The sequence below is a fragment of the Bubalus kerabau genome, chromosome 1, assembly GCF_029407905.1.
Source record: "Bubalus kerabau isolate K-KA32 ecotype Philippines breed swamp buffalo chromosome 1, PCC_UOA_SB_1v2, whole genome shotgun sequence".
NCBI lineage: Eukaryota > Metazoa > Chordata > Mammalia > Artiodactyla > Bovidae > Bubalus > Bubalus kerabau.
Window position 1 is genome coordinate 85,908,772 of NC_073624.1, and position 17,410 is coordinate 85,926,181.

General features: G+C 38.2%; 1 protein-coding gene across 9 annotated transcripts in view; it reads left to right on the forward strand.

The window, feature by feature from the left end:
• The window catches only part of TMEM117 (transmembrane protein 117), a 625,554-nt gene that overhangs the window by 51,904 nt on the left and 556,240 nt on the right, over nucleotides 1-17,410 (forward strand). The gene's annotated exons all lie outside the window — the stretch shown is intronic.

Consider the following 17,410-nt stretch of genomic DNA (forward strand, 5'->3'; position numbering starts at 1 on the left):
CAGGCAATTCAATTTGCTCATTTCCATTCTAAAAGTCATGCTGGATTGTGTCTAATAGAGTTTCTTTCATAAATTCATTTCTCAATCTCTTTATTTCATTTGCTCTTTCCCTTGACTGTGATTTTGGCTGGACTGATCATCTAGCTGCTTAAAATTCAAAGAATCTGTTTTGGGACAGGGCCTAGAACAAAAACATGTTGGGCTGCTTTATTTATTGTTGAAAGGAAGAGTGACAAATTATCATACCATTATTGAGTTTGGATAACAATGGGCAAGGGAAAAAATGTGAGGCTGTTTTGCTTGTCTTTATGTCTCGCTCTTTTTTCTTTCCCTCATTATTAATTTTTCAGAATGATGTGCATCCACAGACCCAGTCCACTGCATAGCTGGAACCTCTGCCTTTAGACTCATTTGGTAAACTTACTCATGTGGAATTTGAACAGCTTAAACTTTTAGTCTGTTCAAATTCAAATACCTTGTTGGGGTAGTTTTGATTGACTTGGTCCCTTTGGGTAAACTCATTACTTCAGATTTCCTCTCCGTCTCCAAAATGTCATCTTGAATTATGATAGAAGAGTGTGCCTTTCATGATCTGCATGGTGTCCAGTGGCTCATCCTGTCTCTGTGGCCTTGTCCCTTTCATTCTGGTGTTTGTCAGTCTTGCGCTTATGGTAAAGATTAGCAGCTGATAAAACGCATTATTTGGTTTCTCTTAGATTATTCAGGTGTGGCTGATTGGGCTGTCTCGGTCTTTGACTGGTTCATCTGTCGGCTCCTACCCAAAGTGTTCCACCTCTTCCTCACCATGGCTGGCCTCAGGCAGATTTGGGCTGTCCACTCAGTTTCCTTCAGTGGTATTCTGTCATCTCTAGGGTCATTCAGGAACTTAGGCTGATCTTCAACTATGGGTCTCAAGGGCACTCCTTTCATTTATATCCAGCTGTCAGACAGAGGACAAGAGGATGGGAAAGGCATGCTATATTGTGTATATTCGCTCTGTCGTATCCGACTCTTTGTGACCCTATGGACTGTAGCCCACCATGCTCCTCTGTCTATGGGGATTCTCCAGGCAAGAATACTGGAGTGGGTTGCCATGCCCTCCTCCAGGGGATCTTCCCAACCCATGGATCAAACCCTTGTCTCCTGCATTTCAGGCAGATTCTTTACCAGTTGAGCTACCAAGTAAGCCCCTGGAAAAGGCACACTTATTTGCAGAGGTAGTTGCACAGAGGAAGTAGCACAGATTATTTCTGGTTATATTCTATTGGTGAGAATATTGGAATCTTAAGATCTGTCCTATTTGTCCTATAAACTTTATTTTCAACTTGAAGTATGTTTATTAGAAAGCAGCTGTACTCTTTGACCTATTAATTGGGAGAATCTATTCCCTGATGTCTCAGATGGTAAAGAATCTGCCTGCAATGTAGGTGACCTGGGGTCAGTCCCTGGGTCAGGAAGATCCCCTGGAGAAAGGAGTGGCTACCGGCTCCAGTATTCTTGCCTGGAAAATCCCATGGACAGAGGAACCTGACAGGCTGTAGTCCATGGGATCACAAAGAGTTGGACATGACTGAATGACTAACACTTTCACTTTCACACTTTATACTTTAGAAATAAAACTGGTTTTATGTAAACATATGTTTGAACATTTATGGGACTTGTAGCAGCAAATAGCTGAAATCAATGAGAATGACAACAAATAAGAAAAAGTTGAATAAAATGTGTGTTGTGGTCCTTTAATGGACTGGAACCTGGTGGTCTGTAGTCGATGATAAGAAAGTGAAAGAGAGAAAGAAGCTAGTATTCCCTGGTTTATGCAGAGAACCAATAAAACCCTATAACAGGGCTTGCACCACTCACGAAGGCTCAGGGCATCCTCAGGGCATCAAGGAAGTCTTGAAAGCCTGGGCAGGAGAGTGAGCTTGGTGGGTTTCCATGCTCCAGAGGATTAGCCAGAGGGAAAGAGAGAGAGAGAGAGAGAGAGAGACATGGGCACCCAAGCCTCTGGTGGAGGAAGGGTGCTTTAATGATCTTTCTGTGAGTATATATAGGCTATTATACAAGGAATTTCTTTTGACAGTGATAAAGATCAGAAAACCAAATTTACAGCAACCATTATCAAGGAAACAAGGAATTAGCAATGGTCATAAGGTCAGAAGACAATCCATATCTCAAGAAAGAGGGTCATGACTAAGCAGTTTTGTCCTAAGGAGAATGTTTACTGAAGGAAATCTATGCATGTGTTTTATCTCATGACCTCGGTCCTGGGAGCAGCATGCCGCTCCACTTGTTCCGTTAACCAGGAACTGATAAGGAACAGAGGATTTATGAGAGACAGAAAACAGCACACAGGAATCTTCCTGTTAAACGTTCCCTGACTAATGTGGATTAATAGTATTATGTGGTCATTAAAATTATATTTCTTGACCCACAGTGATGTCCAGAATTATGTACGTGTAATTTTGTGTTTATAAAACCAAAAAGCACACACACATATATATACATATAATCACTTTGTGCTGTGCTTAGTCACTTAATTGTGTCTAACTCTTTACGACCCCATGGACTATAGCCTGCCTGGCTCCTCTGTCCATGGGGATTCTCCAGGAAAGAATACTGGAGTGGGTTGCCATGCCCTCCTCCAGGAATCACACTTTATATGTATATATATTTAAAATTTGTTTGAACATAGACTTGTGAAAAGATATACTCAGCTTTTAAAACGTTATCTTTTTGTCACATGTTACAATAAGGAAATTTTACTTTTGTAATGAAAAGTTAAAAATCAGGAAAAACATCACAGCTCTGAGAAACCACTGTAACTTTTATCCAAACTGCTTTCTAGACTAGAGAGCTTCCTGCAGTCCCCAGAGGAATTTCAGAGCTTTGAAGAGTGTGCTGTGAAGTCAGGATGACTTTTGTAGTTAATTTAATTGTTATATTATTTTACACAGGAAACAGCTAAACTATTGGGATTTATCCAGTTATTGATGTTCTCAGAGGCAATCATCCTCAGAAAGACTGCTGAAAAAACCTGCTTGCATCCTGGCCTGGTTCATGTCAAGCAACCAGTTTTTCAGAAGTGGAAATAGTGGATGAAAGAGCAAAAGTGTATCAATTTAGGAAGTTTTTAGAGCTAATCTATAATTTTCGGTAGATAAGAGGAAGGAACAAATTTTGTAGCAGCTAAAAATATGAGAATCAAATAGGGTAGAAACAATAAGATGTAGCTAAATTTGTGCTTCTGGTAACTCACTAGGTTTATGAGATTTTGATTGAAATTTTATTTTTACATAGGAAAACAATAAACAGTTAAAGGGAGAATTTTTTGTATGTTTTAGAAATTTTAAAGCATGGTATTGTAGAAAAATCATTTTAAAATGAGACATTTTAGTAATTTAAAGAACAAAGGTAAATACCTACTTTATTTAAAAAATAAAATTGATTATTGCTCATGGATAAGAGTTTGATAATTGAAAGCCTCTGAAGATACAGCACAGTGACTTAAATATAATAGATGATCAGTTTAGAAATGTGTACCAGTGATACTCTGAAAGTATCTATTGAAATGGGTCCCTGGAAAGCTGTGCTTATTCTTGATTAGCCAAAACAAAATATATTTGAGCTGAATTATAAATGATGATCATAAATGCTAGTCATACATACTGACTAATGAATAAGTTTGTTAAACATTATTAGATTAGGGATCCAAACACTACCACTACTTTATTTTAATATGGTTGTGTTTCAGCTGCACATATAAATAGACTTATCCAAGGTATAAGTTGAAATTATTCCTCTTCTGTAAGAGTTTCAGAATTTAAACTCTAATTGAACCCTGGTCTCCCACATTGCAGGAGTATTCTTTACATTCTGAGCCCCCAGGGAAACTCAAGAATACTGGAGTGGGTAGCCTATCCCTTTTCCAGCAGATCTTCCCAACCCAGGAATCGAACCCAGGTCTCCTGAATTGCAGGCAGATTCTTTACCAGTTGAGCTACCAGGGAAGCCCCTATATGAGTTGTAACATAGGTTAAATGAATAAGGCAGATTTTTATCTTATATTTTTAAAAACTTTATAGTCAATAAACTTTAAAGCATTTTTATTCAATAATTTTAAGGCATCTATAAAACTTTATGAAAAAAAAATTAAAGTACTCAATGAAATTGATGAAATGGAAATGAAAATCTTCCATGGTGGTTATCAGTGACACCATATATATCAGTATATAATTCTGTCTATAATCCCATTGCCAGCTCCCCCCATTGGTTAGGTCAGTGAGGGTAACACATCTCTCTGAAGCAAACTTTTACAAGCTGTGCCAGTACAGGACCCCAAGCGGTAAATAAGTTAGTTTTGCTATTTGGTGAGGCAAGTGTATCAGTAGTTAACATGCAGAGAGGGACAGTTCTTACCTATTCCTCATTACAGGTCTGATGTGGGCTGTGGCTTTTCCATAGAGAGGCTGGATTCTGAATCATCATCTTTCACCCACTTGCTGTATTTTAAGGAGATCCCCAACTCCTCTCTGCAGATTTCATCAATGTATATTCTATCAGTATGCATAGGTTAAAACATTCACTTTTTCAAGTATATTTAACTCAGCTAACTGTTAATTTGTTCCTACTGCATTTGGGGTAATCTATCCCCGAGCCTTTCTGTGTTATCTTGAATAATTGAGAGCCTGCTGGTCCACAGAGCCACATTGCTATAGAAGCTGCTGCTGAGCCTCCATGGCTTGATTGAGAGTGATTCTGGCTGGCTGGAAAAAAATGTACATGAAGGTTGTAATAGACCTTGAGAAAGGAAATCTGTTTTACCAAGACAGAAGAAGAATTCATATATAAGGGAAATAAATGAAAGCTTCCTTCAGGTCACTGGAGTGCCTCCCTCTAGTGTCTGTAACGTTTTTCAAGTAGCATTTTATTTTTTACATTCCTCATTTCATCAGCTTTCAGTAGGAGACTTTCTGAGTCTTAAGTTTTCTCATTTATAAACTGAAGTAATAACTGTCTTCAGTTCTACAGTTTTTTGAAGATTTAGTAGTTGGATGTAAAAACTCCTATAAATTTGCATACCACTCTAAGGCATTATTTTCTTTCTCAGTTTTTTTTCTTTTTATTACTTTGATAACTTCCTGAACTATATATTGATACTACTACTTGAATATAACATATAACTAAGCATGTTACATGGTTAGAGGATTATTAAAAATTTAATCTCTCACTAACTTGAATTTTTATCTTTTATTTTTTCTGTGCATAAAGAAAATCAGCATGCAGTCACTCATTTCCAATTTCAAAATTTTCTCGTAAAATTAAGTAGCTGAGGCTTTGCAGAAGCTTGGGGAGCATGAGGAACTGCAGATGAGTGCCCACTCGTTGTGAATGTTCAGATCCTAAGGAAAGAGTTGTATTGTCCAATTTCAGCTGGTTGTGTCTTGGAACTGGGCTCAGAGGGACCCTGAAGACTTGCCTGCAGGTCCAGAGGCAGTGCTTTCCTTCAGGCGCTTTTCCATTGAGCCAGAATGTGTGACCTCTTGCTGCTGCAGGTTCACAAAGAGATTGTATTTCACTGTTCTCATAAACCCATCTTGTAAAAGAAACAAGGTTGTCTTTTAAACTTGTGCTCCTGTTGACAAGAAAAATAAAACCCAGCCTACTTTCAGGCAGGACTTTAGGTCCTGAAAAGGATTCTTAACAAAAATGAACAGTTTCAACTTCTCTTATGTCCTAATGAGAAGTCAATCCTTTTCATTTTTGTTGCGAATACTTTTGTATCAACTTCCCATTCTTCATGTAGAAGTGCAGCCTATTATGAAAAAAAAAAAAAAAAGAATCAGGATTGATACATAGGCCATTTATGCTTTTTTCTGTCTGGAACTAGCAAGTTCCAACTATCAGGGCTGGTTAAATAGAGAGTTCTACAACCCATAATGAAAAGATGCTTGTTAAATTTACTTTATAATCCTTGATCTTTGTTTTTATTATTATTATAGGCATGATGTGTAATACCCATCTTATGTATGTGTGAATTTTCAACTATTTGCTCTGTCATATCTTCTTATATATTTTATACCTGGATACGTCAGTAACATAGATATTAAATAAGGCTAGGATCTATTTTGGGCTTCCCAGGTGGCTTTAGTGGTAAAGAACCTGTCTGCCAATGCAGGAGACATGAGAGATATGGGTTCGATCCGTGGGTCAGAAGGATCCCCTGAAGGAGGGCATGGCAAGCCACTCCAATCAATATTCTTGCCTGGAGAGTCTCACGGACAGAGGAGCCTGGCAGGCCACAGTCCATCGGGCCACACAGTGTCAGACACGACTTAAGCAACTTAGTGTGCACAAGTTAGTCTTCAGTTCAAAGCTTATGGAGATGAGGGAACTTAGATCAATTATTTTTATATCATTTATAAGAAGAAAGCATTTGTGAATTTCTTTGTGTCAGTAGTGAGGGTAAGAAATAATCTGTTTGCATTTTTGTTTATATATATTATTTGACCCTAAAAAATAGGCTGAATGTTTAACCTTTTAATTGTAAATTGTTTGGTTAGATTCTCTCTCTCTCTTTTTTAGAGCAGAGAAAGGTTTATTGCAGGGCCACACGAGGAGAATTGGTGGCTTATGGCTCATGTCAAAAAAGCTGAACTCTCTGATGATTTTCAGGGAATAATTCTTTTGGACAAGATTTGGGATGAGGGCTGCAGGGTATGTGACTTTTTTTTCTGATTGGTTGGTGGTGAGGTAATAGGGCAGTGTTATGGGAATCTTGTGCTCAGTCTGTAGTTACAATCCTTCACCTGGGTGGGGGCCTTAGCTGCGTGTGACAGTTGAACATGTGAAGTGAGGCTGGTACAAGCTGAGATGTGTTGGATGTTGTAAAGTACACACCAAAATGGGCACAGAAAAGATATAACATATTTTACTAATAATTTTTACATTGATTGCATGTTGGAATGATATTTCAGATAAATTGATTAAGTAAGATATAATATTACAATCAATTTCACTCAATTTTTTTGGTTGATTACTAAAACATTTACAATTGCATATAACATTCTTGAAATGGTGACATTACAGAGATGGATAAAAGGTTAGTGGTTGCCAGGGGGTGTGTATTCCCTTGAAAATAAAAGTTATTTAAAACTTCTCAGGGGACTTAAAGTTGTCCTATACAGCAAATTAAATTTTTGGTTCAGTAAATGTTTGAGAAAATCTTTTGTTTGCATCATCATATTTTGATACAGGGGATATTCAATCCTTGCTTTGAGAAATTCACTAAAATGCCACATAGGAAGCCTCTCATTATATGGAATTATATGTTAAGCCGTTTGGTGGGGAAAATGACCCACTATGTATGAGAGGCTCAAAGAGAGACAGGATATAAAAAAAAATAAAATAAAATGACATGTGAGACTCTCATACTTCTGTTGCACAGTACTGCTCTAAGTAGTTTTGGGATAGTTGTATTATGCTTAGCTCCTCTTCACTGAGTTCCCTCATTTTACCCCTGAATTTTAGAGCAATTTAGGGAGATGTGCAATTTCCAAAGACAATAATTTTCATTGTTTCACATCAAGAATTGCATTATTTCAAGGGCTTGCTTATTTCTTAGAGGTTTCATTTGTAGAAAGTCGACTTTAAATTCGCTTTGGGTCAGAGAGCATGAGCGTTCTGTAGTTCAGCTATGTACAGAAAGGAGGCTCTTTTTAGGGACAGGGCACCGTCTTGTGGAATGTACTGAGTATAGCAGCTTATTTCAGCCATCAATTGTAGATTTTAAGATCCTGGAATAGTCAAGTAATTTATTTCAGACATTTGGAGAAAGAAGCTAAGACCAACAATAAAGATGTCCATTTCTCTGTAGCATCTTCGTTCATAACTAGGGCTTATTTCAGTTCTGGGACTGATTTTTCTTAGTTATATGATACTGAAGTTGAGACAGGATAATAGCAGTCTGATTTGGTGTGCTTTTAAAAATATAAAGCTCTCATTCAAGTTCTTGAGCTATTTTTTCCTTTCTCAAATTTCCAATTGAGATAATTTGTATTTTATTATAAAAAGATTTCTATATTTTTGCCCTTTTTATTTGCAAAGCAAGAGTGTTTAAATTATTTGATCCAAACAAGTAAGCACTGTTGGATAACGGAGGGAGAAAAGATTCAAACAATTTATATTAAATTCTCTGAAACTGATTTTAGTTATTTGTAGACGTGAATTTTAAAAAGGGAAGCTAATGAGAGTCTGGTTCGTATATTTATTGCTTTTTATTGTTTCTTCTTGATGTATCATGTGTACATATGAAGATTAATTATTTAGTTTATATCTCTTCATCATCCCATTTCATATTTAAGGCCTGTCAAAAATAACTGCTAGATCACTGGGATATTAATACTGAGAACAGAATAGATTTCTCAACCAAGTCTAGCAGAACAATTAGATGAGGCAACATCCAGCCATTCAGCTAACCAAAATTCTCCGAAGCATTTACTGCCTTTTTAAGCTGATGTAAGAGAAACTACATATAAAGAGTGGCTAGGAGGGAATGGGTCAGTTTGATTTTCCTTTCATTTGGAGACCCTAGTAGCCCATTTCTAAAATTTGTTTGTTTTATACATATTACATTTTTTGGAATCCAACAATTATATGAAAAACCATTCCGATTATGAAAATATAACACAGATACCAGGACAATTCAAAACCGAGGAACTAGCCAACCAAATATGTCATAAGAAGGAAGCATAAGGTTGGCCTTGCCACATTAGAGAATGGAGACAGAAGTTACCCATATTGACAACAAAGAGCTGAATGAATTGTTCCATTCTTATGAAAATATTATTGCCATTTATTGCTTTATAAATTAAAAAGCCTTCATGAATTTCAATGTGGGAACAGACTTTAAAATCACTATTTAATATTGCATACTATTTATTTACTAGATGGATCAGTTCTCAATGGAATAAGAATTTCGTTTAAACTCACTTTCCCCAAAAAATCAACTTTTAAATTTACAATATTAGTTTTAATGATGACCATTATTCAGTTCTGTCGAGCGTTTCTAGAAATCTATGCTTGTTTTGTAGCCTCTAGTAAAGGTTTCTGTTGATGAGAGACCTTGACCCATGTCGTTTCAGGAGAACAAAATATATATATATATATATTTTTTTTTTTTTTTTTTTAATATAAAGTATCCATTTCAGTGGAGTCTTCCAAGCAACTTTTTCTACCATCTCGCATGTTCTTGCTCCTTTCCTACGGTTTTTGTTTTTCTATCCCATCCCCTTTGTGAAAGCGAGGCAGTGAGCCAACAGAAACCTCATGGATTAGTAGCAGTCTCAAGTCACTTGAGCGCAGGGTGGCTGGCTGGCCTCTTTTGGTGTGAACAATTCAGCTCTGTGTGTATTGGTCCTAGTTAGGGCGGGCTCTATAAGGACACTCTTTGAGATCAAGGTGCCCCATGCCCAGATAGGCTTGCTGTCAACACATGAGTGCTTCAAAGAGAACAGGATGCAGCTCCTCCTTACTGTTTTGCTCTTGATAGAGATGGAAGAGACTCACCTATTTTCAGTGAGGCGTTGAATGATTGCCCCTGCTGTCATTCTCCAGCATGACAGGAAGTCAGGACTGCTGCTTGAAACAAAGCTAGAATCCAGTTCTCAGGAGGAGATTTCCTAGGAGAAAATGTTATTTGGTATCTTGTAAATAGCCGTTCTCTGGGGAGAGTAATGATTAGTTCAGACTAAGAATAAAGAATGTACTTTTATGCCTGCTATTTTCTGCAATGTACACAAAACTGATTAAAACAGATTGTTGCAGGTTGCTGTTTCATGATGCATGAAAGCATCATGAAAATTTGAACAGTTGGAAGGCAACCTTTGGTGACAAATATAGGGGCATTTACAAGAAACTAAACTAAATCTGCTCTTTAAAAAGGTGTAACTGGAGTCTGTTTAGTGTTCGGTCTACCTTGTGACCAGGATTTTGAGCCAGTGTAGACATGGGAGCTCAGAACAGGGGCTCCCACAGTTCTGATCCCAGCAGATCTAATGTGCTGCCTCTCACTGCCAGACCTGGAGGACCAGAAGGAATAGCAGAAATTACAGTCATTTGGGATCAGAATGAGGGCTGCTGTAGCCTCACTACACCACAATGTCCAGATAAAGTTCAGTCTACTCAAGACAACAGGGGTGAGAAGACAGATTCCATGGACTAAGCATGGAAGCAAAGGGAATGTGGGATTGAAGAGTAGATTGAAGAGCAAATTGGGAATTAAGGATTCCTTCTTTCTGCTCTGCAGGTTGTGGTCTCTAAGATGACTCTGTGTGTCTTTGTATTGATGGTATGCCATATGTATGTATATATTATACATATATAATAATGGATATTATTATACATTAATATAAATATCTGATATTATAATAATGGATATTATTATACATTAATATAAATATCTGTATGCAGGAAAATTAAGTTAAATATTGATTCTACCTCTTAACAGATGGATAATCTTGAACAATTTACTTACATTCTCTAAGCATCATCAGTTTCATATTGCTGAAGGACATACCTACCTCATAGTATCTTTTTTTTTGAAGATAAAATATAGTATATAAAAACAATCCAAACTGTACCTGCCATATTGTAAATGCTCAGTAAGTGCTAAGTGGCTATTATTTATCAGATTCTATATAGTATGAATACTACTTTCTTATATCTTAATGATCAGCTGTATTATCCGTGAATTATACACATGATTCATAGTTGCATGCTCTTAATTATTAGGAGTTTGCATCATCGGTGTAAATGCATGGCTGTTATGGGAAAGCAACTTTAAACTCCTGCCCTGTTGGTAATGAGCGGAGAGAAGGGAAGAGGTATTTGTCCAGCTCTTACTATGCACTTTGGTGTATATCCCCTTAGTTTACCTGTGGAACAATTTGATGAGATAGGTGCTATTATCTTTTTGTTTATAGTGAAGAAACTGGGAATCAAAGCATTTAGGTTGTCTAAGCTCACATGGATTAATGGTGGAACTGAAATAGTGGTTTTGAAAGTCAGGTGTATGCTTTTGCACTTTAATCATATTTAATTTTTTTAAATAAAAGAAATTTAGGAGGTGGATATACTTTAATAACCACTTTGATAAAATTGTTTAAAAAAAGTAATACAAAGATTCTATTTACATTTCATTCTTAGAACGACAGGTAAATCATTCACCTTCCAGGCAATCATTGGATGAGAGTGGGGAAGGGAGCATTTCCCTGGGTGAGGTAGCTCTTCATTAAAGGACCATTCTTCGAGAGGGTTGAGAGTTGGAGCTGGTAGTTGACAGCATTCCCAGCAGCTTGGAAAACAGATCCTTCAGTTTTGAAGGGGGATCTGGTAGGTTTTCCTAGCATCCATGACACGTCCGGTGACATGTAACTTAGAAAAAGAAGAGTTCAGTTCAGTTGCTCAGTCGTGTCCGACTCTTTGAGACTCCATGAATTGCAGCACGCCAGGCCTCCCTGTCCATCACCAACTCCTGGAGTTCACCCAAACTCATGTGCATTGAGTCGGTGATGCCATACAGACGCTCTGTCGTCCCCTTCTCCTCCTGACTTCAATCCCTCCCAGCATCAGGGTCTTTTCCAATGAGTCAACTCTTCGCATGAGGTGGCCAAAGTATTGAAGTTTCAGGCTCACCATCAGTCCTTCCAACGAACACCCAGGACTGGTCTCCTTTAGAATGGACTGGTTGGATCCCCTTGCAGTCCAAGGGACTTGCAAGAGTCTTCTCCAGTGCCACAGTTCAAAAGCATCAATTCTTCGGTGCTCAGCTTTCTTCACAGTCCAACTCTCACATCCATACATGACCATTGGAAAAACCAAAGTCTTGACTAGATGGACCTTTGTTGGCAAAGTAATACCTCTGCTTTTGAATATGCTATCTAGGTTGGTTATAACTTTCCTTCCAAGAAGTAAGTGTCTTGTAATTTCATGGCTGCAGTCACCATCTGCAGTGATTTTGGAGCCCAAAACAATAAAGTCTGACACTGTTTCCACTGTTTCCCCATCTATTTCTCATGAAGTGATGGGACCAGATGCCATGATCTTCGTTTTCTGAATGTTGAGCTTTAAGCCAACTTTTTCACTCTCCTCTTTCACTTTCATCAAGAGAGTTTTTAGTTCCTCTTCACTTTCTGCCATAAGGGTGGTGTCATCTGCATATCTGAGGTCATTGATATTTCTCCTGGCAATCTTGATTCCAGCTTGTGCTTCTTCCAGCCCAGCATTTCTCATGATGTACTAGAAAAGCAACATTTAATACGGGTTTCTCTGGTAGCTCAGTGGTAAAGAATGCCCCTGCTAATGCAGAAGACACAAGAAATGTGGTTTTGACCCCTGAGTCAGAAAGATCCCCTAGACTAGGAAATGACAACCCACTCTGGTATTCTTGCTTGGGAAATCCCATGGACAGGGGGCCCTGGTGGCTACAGTCCATGGTGTCAGAAAGAGTCAGACACAACTGAGACGACTGAGCACGCACACGTGGAATTATTTCCTATGTTCTGTTTTCCTACCAGTTATAAACTGTTTGCAGCTTAATTTTCTTTGTTTCTCTTTCAAATGGTAACAGTTCCCTTTGCAACTTCTATACTAGGTTGACTGTTTCCGCACTTTAATTTTGCTTTGAAGACCACTGTTGAAAATTTGTTAATAAATCTCACATCAAGTAGTGTAAAACAGTGTAAAATTATTTTCCTCTCCAGGTTACATGAAGGTCATTTGTATGTCCAGCCATTCTGGATGTGTTAAAGATAAAACTAGTGTCTTTTTTCATCAGGTTTTAGGCCTAGGGATAAGGACTTTAAGGATTATTTTATTATGAATATTATTAAATAAGGCTGTGATTCAGTTCAGCCCAATTAGATATTATGTTACATATATTCTGAGAGTATTTTAGATTCATGTTTCTCTTTTTATCTGAAGAGGAAATCTGGGTAGAAAGAAAGTACTTTTAGTTACTCTCTTATTGATTTCTTAATGACTTTCCCCGGGAGTTGATCATGGACCTTACCTCTTCTTTTCCTGGGCCATCCTCCTCTAAACCTAGCAGCCTCTTACTATACTGAGAGGTGTGAGATAATTATATTTGATGTCTCTGCATCCTCCCATATTTCAAGCTTTGTGTGTTTCTCATATGACCTCTCATCTTTCTTGAGTAGAAGAGTGCATACCACATGTTAGGTTCCCTTCTAGGTACTCAGAATATGCCAAAGAACAAACACTCTGAAGTCCCTGCCCTTACTGAGCTCACAGAATAACTTACATTTGTAATAAATAAGTCCTTATTTCCATTCTTAATTCCATCTCTTAAATGTTTTCTTTGGAAAATACCTATTGCATCTTCGCGCTTTCTACATGTATACTGATATTCACTTTAATATACATACGTATATATGTATGTATGCATATACATATATTTATATTACAGTCAGGCTACCCTAAAACCACAATACTTTCTTAATTTTTCCCTCTGTTGTCTGAATAGTTTGCATCTAGTATCCCATCTTCCTTAGTTTTCCGTTCCCAGTATTCTTGTAATCTAATGTCTTATGTTAAAAGTTTGCAATTTTTTTTTTCTAGGAAACTATACTCCCATATTAATCTCTTTTCGCTTCCACTGCTGCCACCTTGCCTTTTTCTTGGACCATTTAAGCAGATTCTTTCCTGACTGGCCTCTTTGCTCATAGTTACTTCAGTCCTCAAGTCCAGTTTATAAGCTGCTGGCAGAATATTCTTCGTTGGGAAGTTCCCCAACACCAGCTCCAGTTTTGATGATTCACCAGGACTCAGAGGCCACAGTATGTACTACTCAATGGCTGTGATTATGTCGAAAGGATACAAAGCGAAATCCAGGAGGGGTAAAGCTATGTGAGGCACAAACCTGGGAAACCAGGCACAAGCTTCCAGAGCTCTTTCCCAGTGAAGGCATGCAGAACACACATAATTCTTCCAGAAAGGAGTTGTAACAACTATGTGAAGTGTTGCCAATCAGGCAAGCACATTAGAGACTCAGTGCCCTGAGTTTTAATTGAGGGCTGGTCATATAGGCACCGTCTGCCTCTGGCGCATATCCAAATTCCAGACTCCCAGAAGGAAAGCATGCTTTTAGCATAGTCATATTATTTATGCAAACAGTTTATGATGAGACAGCCTTATTAGTTATAGTTGACGGGAACTCTTCCAACATCCAAATTCCCACGTGTCAGCCAAGGGCCAACTTTGTCAGCTGGCCTTTCTAAAGATTGCTGTTCAGGACTGCTCTGTTAACTCTTTTCTGCACACTCCTCCTAAAGAGTAACTCTGACGTCAGTCATTCACTAAAAGCTTAGTAAATATCTGAAATGCATTCCGTACGGCGTTAGGTATTGGAGATGCAGTGATGAGCAAAATAGATAAAATCCCTATTTTGGGTAACACAATGTCAGGTGGTAATCAAGGTTATGAAATAAAATAAAGCAGCTTAATTAGATAAAGACCAATGAGATAGAGTGGGTGGTGTTTTAGATGGAGTCACAAGGGAAGGCCTGTCTGAAGAAGTGAAATTTTAGTAGGGACGCAAAAGAACATCTAAGCATAAAGAATAGCCAGTGAAATGCCTAGAATGAAACCACCACATTTAATGTACCTGGAGTGGAATGCGAAGGTGAGAGAATAGAAGGAGATAAGTATGAAGATATAGAAACTGGATTATATGGGCTCTTTTCAGAGACCATGGTTAAGAAGCTTGAATTTTATTCTAATTGAGATGGAAATTTCTTAAAGCTTTTGGAACAGTGAATAACATAATCTAACTTATATTTTTAAATGATCGTGTTAGTTGCTGTCAAAAACTAGGGCGAGAGTGGAAGGACACTCAGTTGTAGAAGTCTTAAGATGTCTTGGAGGCTTGGACTAGAGAGGGAGCTGTGGAGTGACGAGACGATATTAGGACAGTTTATTTCTTAAGAACTGCCGTCACCCAGTGGCTACAATATGCAGTTCTGATATCTTACTTTGGCCTTCAACACATTTTTGATCTTGAACCAGTCTCATTCCCACTAAAAATTTCTCAAAATTTCCTCTTATATATTCCATATTTATTTCAGCATAAGTCTCTGGCCATTAATTAAATATGATACATTTTCCCTCACTTTCATGATTGATTTTATACTCAAGTCTTATGAAAAATTACAGTCCCCTTTAACAGTTCTTTTGCATCCAAGTGTTACTTATTCTTCAAAACTCCTTTTCTATGAATGCTTCCCTATTTTCCACTTTGGAATTGATTTCTCTATTTTTTTTCCCACTACTTTATTGCTACCTAAAAATCTAACCTAAACTTGGTGACTTAAAATACCAGTTTTACGTTGCTCATGATTTGTGGGCTAGAAATGCAGAAAGGGGTCTGCTACATCATTCACCTGGTGTGCCATCAGCTAGAGTCCCTGGGACTTGAGGATCCATTTTCAAGATGGTTAGTTGACTCCCTCAGTTCTTCTTGGCTCTTTTCTGCCTCCACATCCTTCATCCTTCAGCAGGGGCATCCATTTTTAGGTCTGATTCTTATAACCGTGTCTGAGGTGAATGGAGAGAATTTGCCATCCTCATATTACAGATGAGGACCAGTCTAGAGAACTTCTGGCAGATATAGGCCTGTAATTTATCCTGTTTATTTCCAGGGCAATGATATACCATATTGAGGTTTAATGCCTAGGCCCTCCATAGTATAGTCATAAATCTGCCCTTCCATTTATACCTCTCATTACACTTTTAAGTGGAAGGCTTCCCTGGTGGTTCAGATGGTAAAGAATCTGCCCACCATGTGGGAGACCCCAGTTCAGTCCCTGGGTTGGGAAGATCCCCTGGAGAAGAGAATGGCAACCCACTCCAGTATTCTTGCCTGGAGAATCCCATGGACAGAGGAGCCTGGTGAGCTACAGTCCATGGGGTGGCAAAGAATTGGACACAGCCGAGTGACTATGCTTTCACTTTTCACATGTTAAGTACTGGGTATTCTTGTCTTATCAACAGACCCGAAAACCTCTCATAATTTTGCTGATATGTCCCTCTAGTTTCTTTTTGTTTATACTTATATTAAAATACTAATATAGATTGAGATGCTACTTTGTGAGATACAAGGCACTAGAGATATAAAGGTGAGCAGGAAATGTTCCTCACCCTCGAGGGATTCTCATACTAGCATTTAGAGGTGGTGTCTCCTAGGTGGGGCCTCATCCCTCTTTCACTTCCTTTTCCAATCTCTTGTTAAAATCCTACTTATTTTTCAGATGTCAGAAAAAAATGTCACCTCCTCTATGAAGTCATTTTTGTTTCCCTGGTCATCTTGTCATTTTTATATTATAGGTTTTGTATTGTTCACAGTTTGTAATTGTATGGTTGTCTACAACTTCTTCAGCAAGAAGCAAAATTTGGGTTCAGTTTATGATATATGCACCCCCACCTGTTGGAACACTGATGACTTTATAACAGCTGCTTCCAGTTTGCCAGAAACAAACATATCTTTTTTGGTCCCTGCCTTCTACACAGGAGAATTCTGCCTCAGTCATGGCCTCTGCTGAAGGCCCTGGTGACTGTGATTGTCTCCAGGGCCTGTGATCATTGTCACCTGTGACTTCCCCTTGCTGCAGTTGTTTGGACTAGAAAAAGTGCACAGGACCCAAGGCTGATGAACTCATTAGCTGAACTGCATGCAGCTTATCAGCCTTTCAGATTTTCTAATGAGTTTGCACTTAGACTGGAAAGTTTCAGTTTGTGGTAGATGTTTGCCCTATAATTTAATATGTTTTTGAGTCAAATGACCATATTGGTCTGTGCCCAAAGAGAGAGACAACAATTAGAGACTCTGAGAGTGTGGCTTTGGTTGTAGTTGTTCCACAGTTCAACTTCCTCTAAGTCTGAACTTCACTTTAGTTTCTTTCTTTATGAGATTGCCTCTCAGATGATCACTGAGATCTTGATCTCATGGTCTTGATCGCATACATTCACTTGAATATGCTTTGACCAAACTGTTGCCAGATTCAATCTTTTTTCAATCCACATTTTTCTGTCTCTCACTACATTTTAAAACTGAGGGACCACATTCTTAAAAATGTATGTTTTCCTTGGCTTTTAAAACAGTGATTATTTTGATTCCCCCCTCTCCTGACATCTCCTTCTGTGCTTGCCTTTCTTTTTGTCCTATGAAATACAGGCATTCCCAGTGGTTTTTCTTTTGGGTTTTGTTTTCTTTGCTCATACTTTTCTCTTGTTCTTGTCTGTTCCCATGGTACCAGCTGTCATCTCTATGAAGGTGACTATTAAATATACTTCATGCATACATGCACACAGCCTTCATAGTCTTGACTTCTAAATTCCA